The following is a 20,637-nucleotide window of genomic DNA, read 5'->3' as shown; positions in this document are numbered from 1 at the left end:
ACACACAGACACACACCATATCCCTCTTTTTTGTGTTGGAGACCATATTGCTTCGACTGCTGCAAAATTTTGCAGGGTGACTTTGTCAAACCGATCATAGTATGTAATGACGACGACGGAGGTGTTGTACTTTGAACAATTGTCTTTCAAGACCATGTCATTGTTTTGTACTTTGATGACGTCATCACACTGAAAACTGTGATTAAAGGCAAGGTATCAAAACCAGCCGATTATAGGCTTTATGTCTACGGCGCGTATTTTTCCCAAGTTGCCAGAAATGGCATAGCGACATCAGTCGTTACAAGGCCGCATTTCCGTCTAGCAATGCAATACATGTTCACGCGGCCAGGATTGAGTGGGCATTGACTTTTTCCCCCTGTAATATCTATACATTTCTTTTTTGCCTTACCATTTCCGGGGATGTCCCGTGGCCGAGTGGTTAGAGAAACGGTTTTGCATGCACGCTCAATACAACTTCAAGGTGCCTATATCACATTCTTTTCTTTGTCGATCACAGATGACCGACACCTGATGACCCCAAGCGTATCACCTAACTCGTCAGCGTGACGAGTTTCATATCTCGTTAGGTGATACGCTATCAGCGTATCACCTATTGTGATTGTCAAAATCTCTCTTTATTAGGTGATACGCTATCAGCGTATCACCTATTGTGATTGTCAAAATCTCTCTTTATTTCTTTTTATTCTTCTTTCTTTCTGGACAATTTTGTGTCATCAATATCTCAAGAATGACATTACGGAATAACATGACATTTTCAGGGAACATGTCTCATGACAAAATCTAGCCACAATAAGGTTTTCATGACAGTAACATATCTATGACGTCATCTAGGCGCCATTTTGTGATTTTCGGACCATGTTACATGATCGATCATAACTTCATATCTAAAGGTCATGTCTGTATCATTTTCGGCGGACATTAAGTTCAGGTCACGCTCTATCATACATTTTAATGCTAATTACCTAAGACATTATTACGCGCGCGTACGCGCGCGTCAAACTTTTAAAAGGCTCAAAACAACTTACCAATGGGAAATCTCGAAGTTTCAGACAATTTTAAGCGTTTCGCGCGTTCGCGTCCGTCCGCACATTTCCGCGCGTAGTGCGCGTAAGCAAACTGAAAATGCACATTTTTTGACAGATTTGGATTCCTGATACATTAAGTAACAATATCCATTGATTTCCGATCAATTTCGACCTATAACAAAGGAATGCGCTGGCGTCAAAGTTGAAATTTCGTGTTCGCGTCTATGTGGAAATATAGCGAAAAACATGTCTTTGTTTATTTCGCCATAGCTCTTTAAAACGTCAGGTGACCCTATGTTTTTATTGCATATTACAAAAGCATATGAATTGAAAATAACGTCTCAAGTATCAATATTTCCCTAAATACATTATGACGTCATCATATCATCATCTGAAATCAAAAAAGTGGAATTAATTTTTTTGAGGTACTGTTTCTGACATTCATTTGCTCGTATCTCTGTTGTTTAAGCTCAATATTATCCCAAATTCAGATATGTTGTACTTTGAACATTTGCCTTTTAAGTCCAAGTCATGGTTTTGAAATTTGATGACGTCATCATACCTTAAATTGTGATTAAAGGTAAAGATGCAAAATCGGACAAGTTTACGTGTATTGTCTATGGGAGGTGATTTTTTTTAAAACCATGCATTGACTTGACAACGTTTAAGCACCTTTATCTCAGCTGATTTTGCTTCATTTCCTCTGAAACTTAAGTATGTTGTAGCTGAGACAATAAGCTTCAGTAATCATGCATTTTATTTTTTGAAATCTCATCATCAGGTTGACAATTTTGCAGTTTAAAACTGAAAATGAGAATGGAATGTGGACAAAACGATTCCCGATTCAGCTTTCACATACATAAGTTTACGTTCCTCATATTTTCTCGCCGAGACGTATGGCCGAGTGGTTAAAGGCGACGTCTCAGAGACTTGAGGTTGCGGGTTCGAACCCCACAAGATCACGAAACAAAATACTTAGCTATTTTACTTTTTTTCTTCAATTTTGTATTACATATTCGTCCATGTAGAAATCACGTTCGTATATAAACGCACCTATACACACACACAGACACACAGACACACGCCATATCCCTCTTTTTTGTGTGTTGGAGACCACATTGCTTCGACTGCAGCAACATTTTGCAGGTTGACTTTGTCAAACCGATCATAGTATGTAATGACGACGACTGAGGTGTTGTACTTTGAACATTTGTCTTTCAAGACCATGTCATTGTTTTGTACTTTGATGACGTCATCACACTGAAAATTGTGATTAAAGGCAAGGTATCAAAACCAGCCGATTATAGGCTTTATGTCTACGGCGCGTATTTTTCCCAAGTTGCCAGAAATGGCATAGCGACATCAGTCGTTACAAGGCCGCATTTCCGTCTAGCAATGCAATACATGTTCACGCGGCCACGATTGTTGAGTGGGCATTGACTTTTTCCCCCTGTAATATCCATACATTTCTTTTTTGCCTTACCATTTCCGGGGATGTCCCGTGGCCGATTGGTTAGAGAAACGGTTTTGCATGCACGCTCAATATAACTTCAAGGTGCCTATATCACATTCTTTTCTTTGTCGATCACAGATGACCGACACCTGATGACCCCAAGCGTATCACCTAACTCGTCAGCGTGACGAGTTTCATATCTCGTTTCTTTTTATTCTTCTTTCTTTCTGGACAATTTTGTGTCATCAATATCTCAAGAATGACATTACGGAATAACATGACATTTTCAGGGAACATGTCTCATGACAATATCTAGCCACAATAAGGTTTTCATGACAGTAACATATCTATGACGTCGTCTAGGCGCCATTTTGTGATTTTTGGACCATGTTACATGATCGATCATAACTTCATAACTAAAGGTCATTTCTGTATCATTTTTTGTGGACATAAAGTTCAGGTCACGTTCTATCTTACTTCTTTTGATGCTAATTACCTAGGACATCATTAAGTGCGCGTAAGCGCGCGTCAAAATTTTAAAAGGCTCAAAACAACTTTCCAATGGGAAATCTCGAAGTTTCAGACAATTTTATGCGTTTCAAACAATTTTGCGCGTGCGCGTCCGTCCGCGCATTTTCGCGCGCACAGCGCGTCAGCAACATGAAAATACACTTTTTTTTGACAGATTTGGATTCCTGATACTTTGAGCAACAATATCCATTGATTTCTAATCGATTCCTACAAATAACAAAGCAATGCACTTGCGTCAAAGTTCAAATTTCGCGTGCGCGTCTATGTGCAAATATAGTGAAAAAACATGTCTTTGTTTATTTCGCCATAGCTCTTTAAAACGTCAGGTGACCCTATGTTTTTATTGCATATTACAAAAGCATATAAATTGGACATGACGTTTCAAGTATCAATATTTCCATAATTACATTATGACGTCATCATATCGTCATCTGAAATCAAAAAAGTGGAATTAATTTTTTTGAGGTACTGTTTCTGACATTCATTTGCTCGTATCTCTGTTGTTTAAGCTCAATATTATCCCAAATTCAGATATGTTGTACTTTGAACATTTGCCTTTCAAGTCCATGTCATGGTTTTGAAATTTGATGACGTCATCATGCTTTAAATTGTGTTTAAAGGTAAAGACGCAAAATCGGACAAGTTTACGTGTTATGTCTATGGGAGGTGATTTTTTTAGAAACCATGCATTGACTTGACAACGTTTAAGCACCTTTATCTCAGCTGATTTTGCTTCATTTCCTCTGAAACTTATTTATGTTGTAGCTGTGACAATAAGCTGCAGTAATCATGCATTTTATTCTTTGAAATCTCCTCATGAGGTTGACAATTTTGCAATTTAAAACTGAAAATGAGAATGGAATGCGGACCAAACGATTCCTGATTCATCTTTCACGTACATAAGCTTACGTTCCTCTAATTTTCTCGTCGAGACGTATGGTCGAGTGGTTAGAGGCGTCGTCTTAGAAACGTGAGGTTGCACACGTACGGGTTCGATCCTCACAAGAGCACGAAAGAAAATAATATATTTTTTTTACTTTTTTTCTTCAATAGAGTACTACACCTTCGTCCATGTAGAAATCACGTTTGCATGTAAACACACCTATACGCACACACTCACACAGTATACCTTTGTTTTGCGTTGGAGACTGCATTACTTCGACTGCTGCAAAATTATAGTTTTGCAGGTTGGGCTTTTCAAACTGATATAGTATACTGTCACAACATGAAATTTGTTCATATTAATTCAGTAACACAATGTAGTCGTGGTTACTTTGTGCTGATTTATACATGTAACAAGCTATACATTGTAAAAAAGGTATTCAGTCTTCTGTATTGATGATTATTTGTCAATTAGTGGTTTTTGTGGAGTTTCAGATAGTGATAAAAAGTATGGATGATAAGTGCAGCGATAATTCCTATAGTTAGTTCAAAGCTGTGTTACAGATGTTTGATACATACATTTAGCATTGTGTGTGTGTATATACGTGTGTATACAGGTTGGCCATATGACACATGCTAGACAATTACTCTTAATTGATTAGCAAACGTGATCAGCTATGGAACTGAATATGGTACTAATGTATGATGTTAATGATTCTGATTAAACTGTGACGAGTTTAAAGGGATAGCGTAACTGTGTGTAAAAATAAGGCAATTATAAGGATATTTTAGGGCAATTTGATAACCATGCCTATAATAATTTCATACAGGTACTAATGCCTGCCTCATATTCAAATGATAGATCGTCATGTCAATAGCAAACTGACAACGTACGATGAATGTGTTATATATTGAACAACTGTCTTTCAAGTCCATAACGTTCCCCATATTTTCCCGTCGAGACGTGTCGCCGAGTGGTTAAAGGCGACGTCTCAGAGACGTGAGGTTGCGGGTTCGAACCCCACAAGATCACGAAACAAAATAATTAGCTACTTTACTGTTTTTTTTTCTTCAATTTTGTATTACATATTCGTCCATGTAGAAATCACGTTCGTATATAAACGCACCTATACACACACACAGACACACACACACGCCATATCCCTCTTTTTTGTGTGTTGGAGACCACATTGCTTCGACTGCAGCAACATTTTGCAGGTTGACTTTGTCAAACCGATCATAGTATGTAATGACGACGACTGAGGTGTTGTACTTTGAACAATTTTCTTTCAAGACCATGTCATTGTTTTGTAATTTGATGACGTCATTACACTGAAAATTGTGATTAAAGGCAAGGTATCAAAACCAGCCGATTATAGGTTTTATGTCTGCGGGACGTATTTTTCCCAAGTTGCCAGAAATGGCATAGCGACCTCAGTCGTTACAAGGCCGCTTTTCCGTCTAGCAATGCAATAGATGTTCACACGGCCACGTTAGTTGAGTGGGCATTGACTTTCCCCCCGTTATATCTATACATTGTTGTTGTTTTTTTGTCTTACCATTTCCGTGGATGACCCGTGGTCGAGTGGTTACAGATACGGTTTCGCATGCACGCTCAATATAACTTCAAGGTGCCTATATCACATTCTTTTCTTTGTCGATCACAGATGACTGTCATCTCATGACCACAAGCGTATCACCTAACTCGTCCTCAATGTGACGAGTTTTCATGTCTCGTTCTTCTTTCTTTCTGGACAATTTTGTGTCATCAATATCTCAAGAATGACATTACGGAATAACATGACATTTTCAGGGAACATGTCTCATGACAATATCTAGCCACAATAAGGTTTTCATGACAGTAACATATCTATGACGTCGTCTAGGCGCCATTTTGTGATTTTTGGACCATGTTACATGATCGATCATAACTTCATAACTAAAGGTCATTTCTGTATCATTTTTTGTGGACATAAAGTTCAGGTCACGTTCTATCTTACTTCTTTTGATGCTAATTACCTAGGACATCATTAAGTGCGCGTAAGCGCGCGTCAAAATTTTAAAAGGCTCAAAACAACTTTCCAATGGGAAATCTCGAAGTTTCAGACAATTTTATGCGTTTCAAACAATTTTGCGCGTGCGCGTCCGTCCGCGCATTTTCGCGCGCACAGCGCGTCAGCAACATGAAAATACACTTTTTTTGACAGATTTGGATTCCTGATACTTTGAGCAACAATATCCATTGATTTCTAATCGATTCCTACAAATAACAAAGCAATGCACTTGCGTCAAAGTTCAAATTTCGCCTGCGCGTCTATGTGCAAATATAGTGAAAAAACATGTCTTTGTTTATTTCGCCATAGCTCTTTAAAACGTCAGGTGACCCTATGTTTTTATTGCATATTACAAAAGCATATAAATTGGACATGACGTTTCAAGTATCATTATTTCCATAATTACATTATGACGTCATCATATCGTCATCTGAAATCAAAAAAGTGGAATTAATTTTTTTGAGGTACTGTTTCTGACATTCATTTGCTCGTATCTCTGTTGTTTAAGCTCAATATTATCCCAAATTCAGATATGTTGTACTTTGAACATTTGCCTTTCAAGTCCATGTCATGGTTTTGAAATTTGATGACGTCATCATGCTTTAAATTGTGTTTAAAGGTAAAGACGCAAAATCGGACAAGTTTACGTGTTATGTCTATGGGAGGTGATTTTTTTAGAAACCATGCATTGACTTGACAACGTTTAAGCACCTTTATCTCAGCTGATTTTGCTTCATTTCCTCTGAAACTTATTTATGTTGTAGCTGTGACAATAAGCTGCAGTAATCATGCATTTTATTCTTTGAAATCTCCTCATGAGGTTGACAATTTTGCAATTTAAAACTGAAAATGAGAATGGAATGCGGACCAAACGATTCCTGATTCATCTTTCACGTACATAAGCTTACGTTCCTCTAATTTTCTCGTCGAGACGTATGGTCGAGTGGTTAGAGGCGTCGTCTTAGAAACGTGAGGTTGCACACGTACGGGTTCGATCCTCACAAGAGCACGAAAGAAAATAATATATTTTTTTTACTTTTTTTCTTCAATAGAGTACTACACCTTCGTCCATGTAGAAATCACGTTTGCATGTAAACACACCTATACGCACACACTCACACAGTATACCTTTGTTTTGCGTTGGAGACTGCATTACTTCGACTGCTGCAAAATTATAGTTTTGCAGGTTGGGCTTTTCAAACTGATATAGTATACTGTCACAACATGAAATTTGTTCATATTAATTCAGTAACACAATGTAGTCGTGGTTACTTTGTGCTGATTTATACATGTAACAAGCTATACATTGTAAAAAAGGTATTCAGTCTTCTGTATTGATGATTATTTGTCAATTAGTGGTTTTTGTGGAGTTTCAGATAGTGATAAAAAGTATGGATGATAAGTGCAGCGATAATTCCTATAGTTAGTTCAAAGCTGTGTTACAGATGTTTGATACATACATTTAGCATTGTGTGTGTGTATATACGTGTGTATACAGGTTGGCCATATGACACATTCTAGACAATTACTCTTAATTGATTAGCAAACGTGATCAGCTATGGAACTGAATATGGTACTAATGTATGATGTTAATGATTCTAATTAAACTGTGACGAGTTTAAAGGGATAGCGTAACTGTGTGTAAAAATAAGGCAATTATAAGGATATTTTAGGGCAATTTGATAACCATGCCTATAATAATTTCATACAGGTACTAATGCCTCCCTCATATTCATGTGATAGATCGTCATGTCAATAGCAAACTGACAACGTATGATGAATGTGTTATATATCGAACAACTGTCTTTCAAGTCCATAACGTTCCCCATATTTTCCCGTCGAGACGTGTCGCCGAGTGGTTAAAGGCGACGTCTCAGAGACGTGAGGTTGCGGGTTCGAACCTCACAAGATCACGAAACAAAATACTTAGCTACTTTACTGTTTTTTTTTTCTTCAATTTTGTATTACATATTCGTCCATGTAGAAATCACGTTCGTATATAAACGCACCTATACACACACACAGACACACACACACGCCATATCCCTCTTTTTTGTGTGTTGGAGACCACATTGCTTCGACTGCAGCAAAATTTTGCAGGTTGACTTTGTCAAACCGATCATAGTATGTAATGACGACGACTGAGGTGTTGTACTTTGAACAATTTTCTTTCAAGACCATGTCATTGTTTTGTAATTTGATGACGTCATTACACTGAAAATTGTGATTAAAGGCAAGGTATCAAAACCAGCCGATTATAGGTTTTATGTCTGCGGGACGTATTTTTCCCAAGTTGCCAGAAATGGTATAGCGACCTCAGTCGTTACAAGGCCGCTTTTCCGTCTAGCAATGCAATAGATGTTCACACGGCCGCGTTAGTTGAGTGGGCATTGACTTTCCCCCCGTTATATCTATACATTGTTGTTGTTTTTCTGTCTTACCATTTCCGTGGATGACCCGTGGCCGAGTGGTTACAGAAACGGTTTCGCATGCACGCTCAATATAACTTCAAGGTGCCTATATCACATTCTTTTCTTTGTCGATCACAGATGACTGTCATCTGATGACCACAAGCGTATCACCTAACTCGTCCTCAATGTGACGAGTTTTCATGTCTCGTTTCTTTTTATTCTTCTTTCTTTCTGGACAATTTTGTGTCATCAATATCTCAAGAATGACATTACGGAATAACATGACATTTTCAGGGAACATGTCTCATGACAATATCTAGCCACAATAAGGTTTTCATGACAGTAACATATCTATGACGTCATCTAGGCGCCATTTTGTGATTTTCGGACCATGTTACATGATCGATCATAACTTCATAACTAAAGGTCATTTCTGTATCATTTTTTGTGAACATAAAGTTCAGGTCACGCTCTATCTTTCTTTCTATGATGCTAATTACCTAGGACGTCATCTAGGACGCGTAAGCGCGCGTCAAACTTTTAAAAGGCTCAAAACAACTTTCCAATGGGAAATCTCGAAGTTTCAGACAATTTTAAGCGTTTCAAACGATTTTGCGCGTGCGCGTCCGTCCGCGCGTTTTCGCGCGCACAGCGCGTCAGTAACATGAAAATGCACTTTTTTTGACTGATTTGGATTCCTGATACTTTGAGTAACAATATCCATTGATTTCTGATCGATTCTGACAAATAACAAAGCATTGCACTTGCGTCAAAGTTCAAATTTCGCCTGCGCGTCTATGTGCAAATATAGTGAAAAAACATGTCTTTGTTTATTTTGCCATAGCTCTTTAAATCGTCTGGTTACCCTATGTTTTTATTGCATATTACAAAAGCATATAGATTGGACATAACGTTTCAAGTATCATTATTTCCATAAAACATTATGACGTCATCATATCGTCATCTGAAATCAAAAAAGTGGAATTAATTTTTTTAAGGTACTGTTTCTGAGATTCATTTGCTCGTATCTCTGTTGTTTAAGCTCAATATTATCCCAAATTCAGATATGTTGTACTTTGAACATTTGCCTTTCAAGTCCATGTCATAGTTTTGAAATTTGATGACGTCACCATGCTTTAAATTGTGTTTAAAGGTAAAGACGCAAAATCGGACAATTTTACGTGTTATGTCTATGGGAGGTGATTTTTTTAGAAACCATGCATTGACTTGACAACGTTTAAGCACCTTTATCTCAGCTGATTTTGCTTCATTTCCTTTGAAACTTAAGTATGTTGTAGCTGTGACAATAAGCTGCAGTAATCATGCATTTTATTCTTTGAAATCTCCTCATGAGGTTGACAATTTTGCAATTTAAAACTGAAAATGAGAATGGAATGCGGACCAAACGATTCCTGATTCATCTTTCACGTACATAAGTTTACGTTCCTCTAATTTTCTCGTCGAGACGTATGGCCGAGTGGTTAGAGGCGTCGTCTAAGAAACGTGAGGTTGCACACGTACGGGTTCGATCCTCACAAGAGCACGAAAGAATATAATTTTTATTTTTACTTTTTTTCTTCGATGGAGTACCACACCTTCGTCCATGTAGAAACCACGTTTGCATGTAAACACACCTATACGCACACACTCACACAGTATACCTTTGTTTTGCGTTGGAGACTGCATTACTTCGACTGCTGCAAAACTTAGTAGGCTGGGCTTTCAAACTGATATAGTATATTGTAACAAAATGAAATTTGTTCATATCAATTCAGTAACACAATGTAGTCGTGGTTACTTTGTGCTGATTTATACATGTAACAAGCTATACATTGTAAAAAAGGTATTCAGTCTTCTGTATTGATGATTATTTGTCAATTAGTGGTTTTTGTGGAGTTTCAGATAGTGATAAAAAGTATGGATGATAAGTGCAGCGATACTTCCCACAGTTAGTTCAAAGTTGTGTTACAGATGTTTGATACATACATTTAGCATTGTGTGTGTATATATACGTGTGTATACAGGTTGGCCATATGACACATTCTAGACAATTAATCTTAATTGATTAGCAAACGTTATCAGCTATGGAATTGAATATGGTACTAATGTATGATGCTAATGATTCTAATTAAACTGTGACGAGTTTAAAGGGATAGCATAACTGTGTGTAAAAACAAGGCAATTATAAGGAAATTTTAGGGAATTTGATAACCATGCCTATAATAATTTCATACAGGTACTAATGCCTGCCTCATATTCGTGTGATAGATTGTCATGTCAATAGCAAACTGACAACGTACGATGAATGTGTTATACATTGAACAACTGTCTTTCAAGTCCATAACGTTCCTCATATTTTCTCGTCGAGACGTGTGGCCGAGTAGTTAAAGGCGACATCTCAGAGACGTGAGGTTGTAGGTTCGAACCCCACAAGATCACGAAACAAAATACTTAGCTACTTCACTGTTTTTTTTTTCTTCAATTTTGTATTACATATTCGTCCATGTAGAAATCACGTTCGTATATAAACGCACCTATACACACACACAGACACACACACACGCCATATCCCTCTTTTTTGTGTGTTGGAGACCACATTGCTTCGACTGCAGCAAATTTTGCAGGTTGACTTTGTCAAACCGATCATAGTATGTAATGACGACGACTGAGGTGTTGTACTTTGAACAATTGTCTTTCAAGACGATGTCATTGTTTTGTAATTTGATGACGTCATTACACTGAAAATTGTGATTAAAGGCAAGGTATCAAAACCAGCCGATTATAGGTTTTATGTCTGCGGGACGTATTTTTCCCAAGTTGCCAGAAATGGCATAGCGACCTCAGTCGTTACAAGGCCGCTTTCCGTCTAGCAATGCAATACATGTTCACGCGGCCACGATTGTTGAGTGGGCATTGACTGTTTCCCCCTGTAATATCCATACATTTCTTTTTTGCCTTACCATTTCCGGGGATGTCCCGTGGCCGAGTGGTTAGAGAAACGGTTTTGCATGCACGCTCAATATAACTTCAAGGTGCCTATATCACATTCTTTTCTTTGTCGATCACAGATGACCGACACCTGATGACCCCAAGCGTATCACCTAACTCGTCAGCGTGACGAGTTTCATATCTCGTTTCTTTTTATTCTTCTTTCTTTCTGGACAATTTTGTGTCATCAATATCTCAAGAATGACATTACGGAATAACATGACATTTTCAGGGAACATGTCTCATGACAATATCTAGCCACAATAAGGTTTTCATGACAGTAACATATCTATGACGTCGTCTAGGCGCCATTTTGTGATTTTTGGACCATGTTACATGATCGATCATAACTTCATAACTAAAGGTCATTTCTGTATCATTTTTTGTGGACATAAAGTTCAGGTCACGTTCTATCTTACTTCTTTTGATGCTAATTACCTAGGACATCATTAAGTGCGCGTAAGCGCGCGTCAAAATTTTAAAAGGCTCAAAACAACTTTCCAATGGGAAATCTCGAAGTTTCAGACAATTTTATGCGTTTCAAACAATTTTGCGCGTGCGCGTCCGTCCGCGCATTTTCGCGCGCACAGCGCGTCAGCAACATGAAAATACACTTTTTTTGACAGATTTGGATTCCTGATACTTTGAGCAACAATATCCATTGATTTCTAATCGATTCCTACAAATAACAAAGCAATGCACTTGCGTCAAAGTTCAAATTTCGCGTGCGCGTCTATGTGCAAATATAGTGAAAAAACATGTCTTTGTTTATTTCGCCATAGCTCTTTAAAACGTCAGGTGACCCTATGTTTTTATTGCATATTACAAAAGCATATAAATTGGACATGACGTTTCAAGTATCATTATTTCCATAATTACATTATGACGTCATCATATCGTCATCTGAAATCAAAAAAGTGGAATTAATTTTTTTGAGGTACTGTTTCTGACATTCATTTGCTCGTATCTCTGTTGTTTAAGCTCAATATTATCCCAAATTCAGATATGTTGTACTTTGAACATTTGCCTTTCAAGTCCATGTCATGGTTTTGAAATTTGATGACGTCATCATGCTTTAAATTGTGTTTAAAGGTAAAGACGCAAAATCGGACAAGTTTACGTGTTATGTCTATGGGAGGTGATTTTTTTAGAAACCATGCATTGACTTGACAACGTTTAAGCACCTTTATCTCAGCTGATTTTGCTTCATTTCCTCTGAAACTTATTTATGTTGTAGCTGTGACAATAAGCTGCAGTAATCATGCATTTTATTCTTTGAAATCTCCTCATGAGGTTGACAATTTTGCAATTTAAAACTGAAAATGAGAATGGAATGCGGACCAAACGATTCCTGATTCATCTTTCACGTACATAAGCTTACGTTCCTCTAATTTTCTCGTCGAGACGTATGGTCGAGTGGTTAGAGGCGTCGTCTTAGAAACGTGAGGTTGCACACGTACGGGTTCGATCCTCACAAGAGCACGAAAGAAAATAATATATTTTTTTTACTTTTTTTCTTCAATAGAGTACTACACCTTCGTCCATGTAGAAATCACGTTTGCATGTAAACACACCTATACGCACACACTCACACAGTATACCTTTGTTTTGCGTTGGAGACTGCATTACTTCGACTGCTGCAAAATTATAGTTTTGCAGGTTGGGCTTTTCAAACTGATATAGTATACTGTCACAACATGAAATTTGTTCATATTAATTCAGTAACACAATGTAGTCGTGGTTACTTTGTGCTGATTTATACATGTAACAAGCTATACATTGTAAAAAAGGTATTCAGTCTTCTGTATTGATGATTATTTGTCAATTAGTGGTTTTTGTGGAGTTTCAGATAGTGATAAAAAGTATGGATGATAAGTGCAGCGATAATTCCTATAGTTAGTTCAAAGCTGTGTTACAGATGTTTGATACATACATTTAGCATTGTGTGTGTGTATATACGTGTGTATACAGGTTGGCCATATGACACATGCTAGACAATTACTCTTAATTGATTAGCAAACGTGATCAGCTATGGAACTGAATATGGTACTAATGTATGATGTTAATGATTCTGATTAAACTGTGACGAGTTTAAAGGGATAGCGTAACTGTGTGTAAAAATAAGGCAATTATAAGGATATTTTAGGGCAATTTGATAACCATGCCTATAATAATTTCATACAGGTACTAATGCCTGCCTCATATTCAAATGATAGATCGTCATGTCAATAGCAAACTGACAACGTACGATGAATGTGTTATATATTGAACAACTGTCTTTCAAGTCCATAACGTTCCCCATATTTTCCCGTCGAGACGTGTCGCCGAGTGGTTAAAGGCGACGTCTCAGAGACGTGAGGTTGCGGGTTCGAACCCCACAAGATCACGAAACAAAATAATTAGCTACTTTACTGTTTTTTTTTCTTCAATTTTGTATTACATATTCGTCCATGTAGAAATCACGTTCGTATATAAACGCACCTATACACACACACAGACACACACACACGCCATATCCCTCTTTTTTGTGTGTTGGAGACCACATTGCTTCGACTGCAGCAACATTTTGCAGGTTGACTTTGTCAAACCGATCATAGTATGTAATGACGACGACTGAGGTGTTGTACTTTGAACAATTTTCTTTCAAGACCATGTCATTGTTTTGTAATTTGATGACGTCATTACACTGAAAATTGTGATTAAAGGCAAGGTATCAAAACCAGCCGATTATAGGTTTTATGTCTGCGGGACGTATTTTTCCCAAGTTGCCAGAAATGGCATAGCGACCTCAGTCGTTACAAGGCCGCTTTTCCGTCTAGCAATGCAATAGATGTTCACACGGCCACGTTAGTTGAGTGGGCATTGACTTTCCCCCCGTTATATCTATACATTGTTGTTGTTTTTTTGTCTTACCATTTCCGTGGATGACCCGTGGTCGAGTGGTTACAGATACGGTTTCGCATGCACGCTCAATATAACTTCAAGGTGCCTATATCACATTCTTTTCTTTGTCGATCACAGATGACTGTCATCTCATGACCACAAGCGTATCACCTAACTCGTCCTCAATGTGACGAGTTTTCATGTCTCGTTTCTTTTTAGGTGATCCGAGAATCCTCTCGGATCACCTTCTGTATCTGTACTGATTCTTTGTTCTTCTTCTTCTTCTTCTTCTTCTTCTTTATTTCTCCGCAAAAGTTGTGTAGAGATGAGCTCAGAAAGTGCATTGCCTATGAATGTCAAACTTATACCATATGTGTATCATGTCCCAAAGACGACATGTCAAGTAAAATCGTAGTGATCAGTCGACCGTGACGTCACTATGACGTCATTATATGAAAACACATTTTCAATCATATCTCATTAATGGAGTGGAATTTCTCAATGAAATTTACGTCACATAAATTTCAATTCAAGGGAATTCTACCCATATTTTCAAAATTCCTCGCATCGTAAAGACGTGCGCGTACGCGCGCGTTGAAATATTTGTATGCTCCAATCAAGCTCAAATTTTTTTTGCATACGTTTCAGACCATTTGGAGCATTTTTTGAAAAATTGAAAAAATCGGACGGACGCGTACGCGCGCGCACATATACGCACGCACAGCTCATATGCAATGAAAATTTCCCGTTTTTTCACTTTGATCGGATGTGTGAAATGTCAAGGAATATTTCTACCAAGTTTCAAGTCAATCCGACTCAAGATGACGTCATACGGGTCCGTCAAAGTTGAAATTCCGCGCGCGCGTCAATGGCGATATACAGTGCAACAATGCCAAAAAACTGCCAATTTTAAATCCAATTTTACTCGTCAGGATGGACGGTGACCCCCCATTTTTTTTACATATTCTGAAAGCTGATGAGTTGTACATGTCATTTCATGGGTTGGCAATGCTGGAAAAATGATTAAAATATATCAAATTTCTTAATAAAATTAAAAAAGTAAATTTTCAAAATGACGTCATCAAATTTCAAGTTCATTCAAGCATATCTCACTTATTCTTTAGTTGATTTTCGTCCAAATTTCAATATGTTGTAGCTTATTAAATGGTCTTTCAGATATATAATAACAACAATTTGATTGGATGACGGCATCACCTCGTAAAAAGGGATTAAAAGTAACATTGTTAAATTTGACCAGTTTACGTGTTATCTCTATGGGAGTGCAGTTTTTCTGGAAATGAAAACTGACATGACTATCTTTATCGAGCACTAGCTCACTTATGCTTCGGTGAATTTCTCCCATATTTTAGTATGTTGTAGCTGAGACTTTGGGCTATCGTAAATGTGCCCTTTGTTTTTTCATACGGAGTCGGCATCATGCCCAAAAACTTGGTTGAAATTAAAGCTTATCTTCCATGTATTTTCATATTCCTTTCTTTCTGCAACTTTCTTTGCAATAACTCAAGAAAAACAAGCTCTATCAGCCCAATATTTTGCACATGTTTAGTTTATGTCACGTACATTATTTCATAAAATAACAACTACTTGATCGGGTACCTTCTTGGGTATGTAAATTAGGGTCAAAGGTCAAAAATGTTTCATCCTGTATCTTGGTGAATACATGTCTTATCTTTCCCATATTTTGCATACTTAAAGACCATGTTACAAGAATCATTTCACAAAGTAACTACTTTTTGCTCAGACGCCATCTTGTCTGTGCAAAGTAGGGTCAAAGGTCATATGTACTTCTTTCTTTATCTTCATTATGACGTGTTATCTCTATGGGAGGGAATTTGTCTAGATGTGAAAATTGACATGATTGTCTTTATCGACGACTAGCTCAATTACCCTTCGGTGAATTTCTTCCAGATTTCAGTATGTTGTAGCCAATGTAATACTCTTTAAGTTTTGTTCAATCAAAGTTTTAATCGGATGATGTCTTCACCTCGTGAAAATAGATATAATGTAACCTTGTCAAATTTAACCAGTTTACGTGTTATCTCTACGGGAGGGAATTTTTCTGGAAATGAAAATTGACATGACGGTCTTTATCGAACACTAGCTCACTTACTCTTTCGTGAATTTCTCCCAGATTTTAATATGTTGTAGCTCAGACTTTGGGCTATCGCGACTATACCCTCCATTTTTTCATACGGCGCCGATATCACGTCAAAAAACTTGGTTGAAATTATACTTATCTTCGATGTATTGAGATATTTCTTTCTTTATGCCACTTTCTTTGCAATAAGTTAAAAAAACCAGCCCCTATCACGCCCATATTTTGCACATGTTTAGGTCATGTCACGTACTTTATTTCATAAAATAACAACTACTTGATCAGACACCATCTTGGGTATGTAAATTAGGGTCAAAGGTCATAAATGTTTCAACCTGTATCTTGGTGAATACATGTCCTATCTTTCCCGTATTTTCCACACGCAAAGACCATGTTACAAGAATCATTTCACAAAATAACCACTTTTTGCTCAGATGCCATCTTGGCTGCGCAAAGTTGGGTCAATGGTCAAATATACTTCATTCTGTATCTTCGTTATAGTGTATACCGAATTTGGTACCAAAGATGGCAGACCTGACTCTCTTTTCTAAATGGGAATCCAAACATCACACGGCCAATGTCTCTAAACACAGATGAAACCTATATGGTCATGCCTATTGCGATCAGGACTCGAATCATCGATTAAAACAAATCGGATCACCTAATTTGTCAGTCTTGACAAATTCCAAGTCTAGTTATTCTTCTTTCTTTCTGGACAATTTTGTGTCATCAATATCTCAAGAATGACATTACGGAATAACATGACATTTTCAGGGAACATGTCTCATGACAATATCTAGCCACAATAAGGTTTTCATGACAGTAACATATCTATGACGTCGTCTAGGCGCCATTTTGTGATTTTTGGACCATGTTACATGATCGATCATAACTTCATAACTAAAGGTCATTTCTGTATCATTTTTTGTGGACATAAAGTTCAGGTCACGTTCTATCTTACTTCTTTTGATGCTAATTACCTAGGACATCATTAAGTGCGCGTAAGCGCGCGTCAAAATTTTAAAAGGCTCAAAACAACTTTCCAATGGGAAATCTCGAAGTTTCAGACAATTTTATGCGTTTCAAACAATTTTGCGCGTGCGCGTCCGTCCGCGCATTTTCGCGCGCACAGCGCGTCAGCAACATGAAAATACACTTTTTTTGACAGATTTGGATTCCTGATACTTTGAGCAACAATATCCATTGATTTCTAATCGATTCCTACAAATAACAAAGCAATGCACTTGCGTCAAAGTTCAAATTTCGCGTGCGCGTCTATGTGCAAATATAGTGAAAAAACATGTCTTTGTTTATTTCGCCATAGCTCTTTAAAACGTCAGGTGACCCTATGTTTTTATTGCATATTACAAAAGCATATAAATTGGACATGACGTTTCAAGTATCATTATTTCCATAATTACATTATGACGTCATCATATCGTCATCTGAAATCAAAAAAGTGGAATTAATTTTTTTGAGGTACTGTTTCTGACATTCATTTGCTCGTATCTCTGTTGTTTAAGCTCAATATTATCCCAAATTCAGATATGTTGTACTTTGAACATTTGCCTTTCAAGTCCATGTCATGGTTTTGAAATTTGATGACGTCATCATGCTTTAAATTGTGTTTAAAGGTAAAGACGCAAAATCGGACAAGTTTACGTGTTATGTCTATGGGAGGTGATTTTTTTAGAAACCATGCATTGACTTGACAACGTTTAAGCACCTTTATCTCAGCTGATTTTGCTTCATTTCCTCTGAAACTTATTTATGTTGTAGCTGTGACAATAAGCTGCAGTAATCATGCATTTTATTCTTTGAAATCTCCTCATGAGGTTGACAATTTTGCAATTTAAAACTGAAAATGAGAATGGAATGCGGACCAAACGATTCCTGATTCATCTTTCACGTACATAAGCTTACGTTCCTCTAATTTTCTCGTCGAGACGTATGGTCGAGTGGTTAGAGGCGTCGTCTTAGAAACGTGAGGTTGCACACGTACGGGTTCGATCCTCACAAGAGCACGAAAGAAAATAATATATTTTTTTTACTTTTTTTCTTCAATAGAGTACTACACCTTCGTCCATGTAGAAATCACGTTTGCATGTAAACACACCTATACGCACACACTCACACAGTATACCTTTGTTTTGCGTTGGAGACTGCATTACTTCGACTGCTGCAAAATTATAGTTTTGCAGGTTGGGCTTTTCAAACTGATATAGTATACTGTCACAACATGAAATTTGTTCATATTAATTCAGTAACACAATGTAGTCGTGGTTACTTTGTGCTGATTTATACATGTAACAAGCTATACATTGTAAAAAAGGTATTCAGTCTTCTGTATTGATGATTATTTGTCAATTAGTGGTTTTTGTGGAGTTTCAGATAGTGATAAAAAGTATGGATGATAAGTGCAGCGATAATTCCTATAGTTAGTTCAAAGCTGTGTTACAGATGTTTGATACATACATTTAGCATTGTGTGTGTGTATATACGTGTGTATACAGGTTGGCCATATGACACATGCTAGACAATTACTCTTAATTGATTAGCAAACGTGATCAGCTATGGAACTGAATATGGTACTAATGTATGATGTTAATGATTCTGATTAAACTGTGACGAGTTTAAAGGGATAGCGTAACTGTGTGTAAAAATAAGGCAATTATAAGGATATTTTAGGGCAATTTGATAACCATGCCTATAATAATTTCATACAGGTACTAATGCCTGCCTCATATTCAAATGATAGATCGTCATGTCAATAGCAAACTGACAACGTACGATGAATGTGTTATATATTGAACAACTGTCTTTCAAGTCCATAACGTTCCCCATATTTTCCCGTCGAGACGTGTCGCCGAGTGGTTAAAGGCGACGTCTCAGAGACGTGAGGTTGCGGGTTCGAACCCCACAAGATCACGAAACAAAATAATTAGCTACTTTACTGTTTTTTTTTCTTCAATTTTGTATTACATATTCGTCCATGTAGAAATCACGTTCGTATATAAACGCACCTATACACACACACAGACACACACACACGCCATATCCCTCTTTTTTGTGTGTTGGAGACCACATTGCTTCGACTGCAGCAACATTTTGCAGGTTGACTTTGTCAAACCGATCATAGTATGTAATGACGACGACTGAGGTGTTGTACTTTGAACAATTTTCTTTCAAGACCATGTCATTGTTTTGTAATTTGATGACGTCATTACACTGAAAATTGTGATTAAAGGCAAGGTATCAAAACCAGCCGATTATAGGTTTTATGTCTGCGGGACGTATTTTTCCCAAGTTGCCAGAAATGGCATAGCGACCTCAGTCGTTACAAGGCCGCTTTTCCGTCTAGCAATGCAATAGATGTTCACACGGCCACGTTAGTTGAGTGGGCATTGACTTTCCCCCCGTTATATCTATACATTGTTGTTGTTTTTTTGTCTTACCATTTCCGTGGATGACCCGTGGTCGAGTGGTTACAGATACGGTTTCGCATGCACGCTCAATATAACTTCAAGGTGCCTATATCACATTCTTTTCTTTGTCGATCACAGATGACTGTCATCTCATGACCACAAGCGTATCACCTAACTCGTCCTCAATGTGACGAGTTTTCATGTCTCGTTATTAGGTGATACGCTATCAGCGTATCACCTATTGTGATTGTCAAAATCTCTCTTTATTTAGGTGATACGCTTTTAGCGTATCACCTATTGTGTTTGTCAAAATCTTCCTTTCTTTCTTTTTATTCTTCTTTCTTTCTGGCACATTTTGTGTCGTGAATATCTCAACATTGACATGACGGAATAACATGACATTTTCAGTCAACATGTCTCATGACAATATCTAGCCACAATAAGGTTTTCATGACAGTAACATATCTATGACGTCATCTAGGCGCCATTTTGTGATTTTCGGACCATGTTACATGATCGATCATAACTTCATAACTAAAGGTTATTTCTGTATCATTTTCGTTGGACATAAAGTTCAGGTCACGCTCTATCTTACTTTTTAATGCTAATTACCCAGGACATCATTACGCGCGCATTAGCGCGCGTCAAAGTTTTTAAATGCTTAAAACGACTTCCCAATGGGAAATCTCGAAGTTTCAGACAATTTTAAGAGTTCCGCGCGTTCGCGTCCGTCCGCGCATTTCCACGCGCAGTGCGCGTAAGCAACATGAAAATGCACATTTTTTGACAGATTTGGATTCCTGATACATTCAGTAACAATATCCATTGATTTCCGATCAATTTCGACC

The sequence above is a fragment of the Diadema antillarum genome, unplaced genomic scaffold (genome assembly GCF_040938485.1).
Source record: "Diadema antillarum isolate AM-2024a unplaced genomic scaffold, OU_Dant_1.0 scf00000231, whole genome shotgun sequence".
NCBI classification, from domain to species: domain Eukaryota; kingdom Metazoa; phylum Echinodermata; class Echinoidea; order Diadematoida; family Diadematidae; genus Diadema; species Diadema antillarum.
This window is presented reverse-complemented; position numbering follows the sequence as displayed.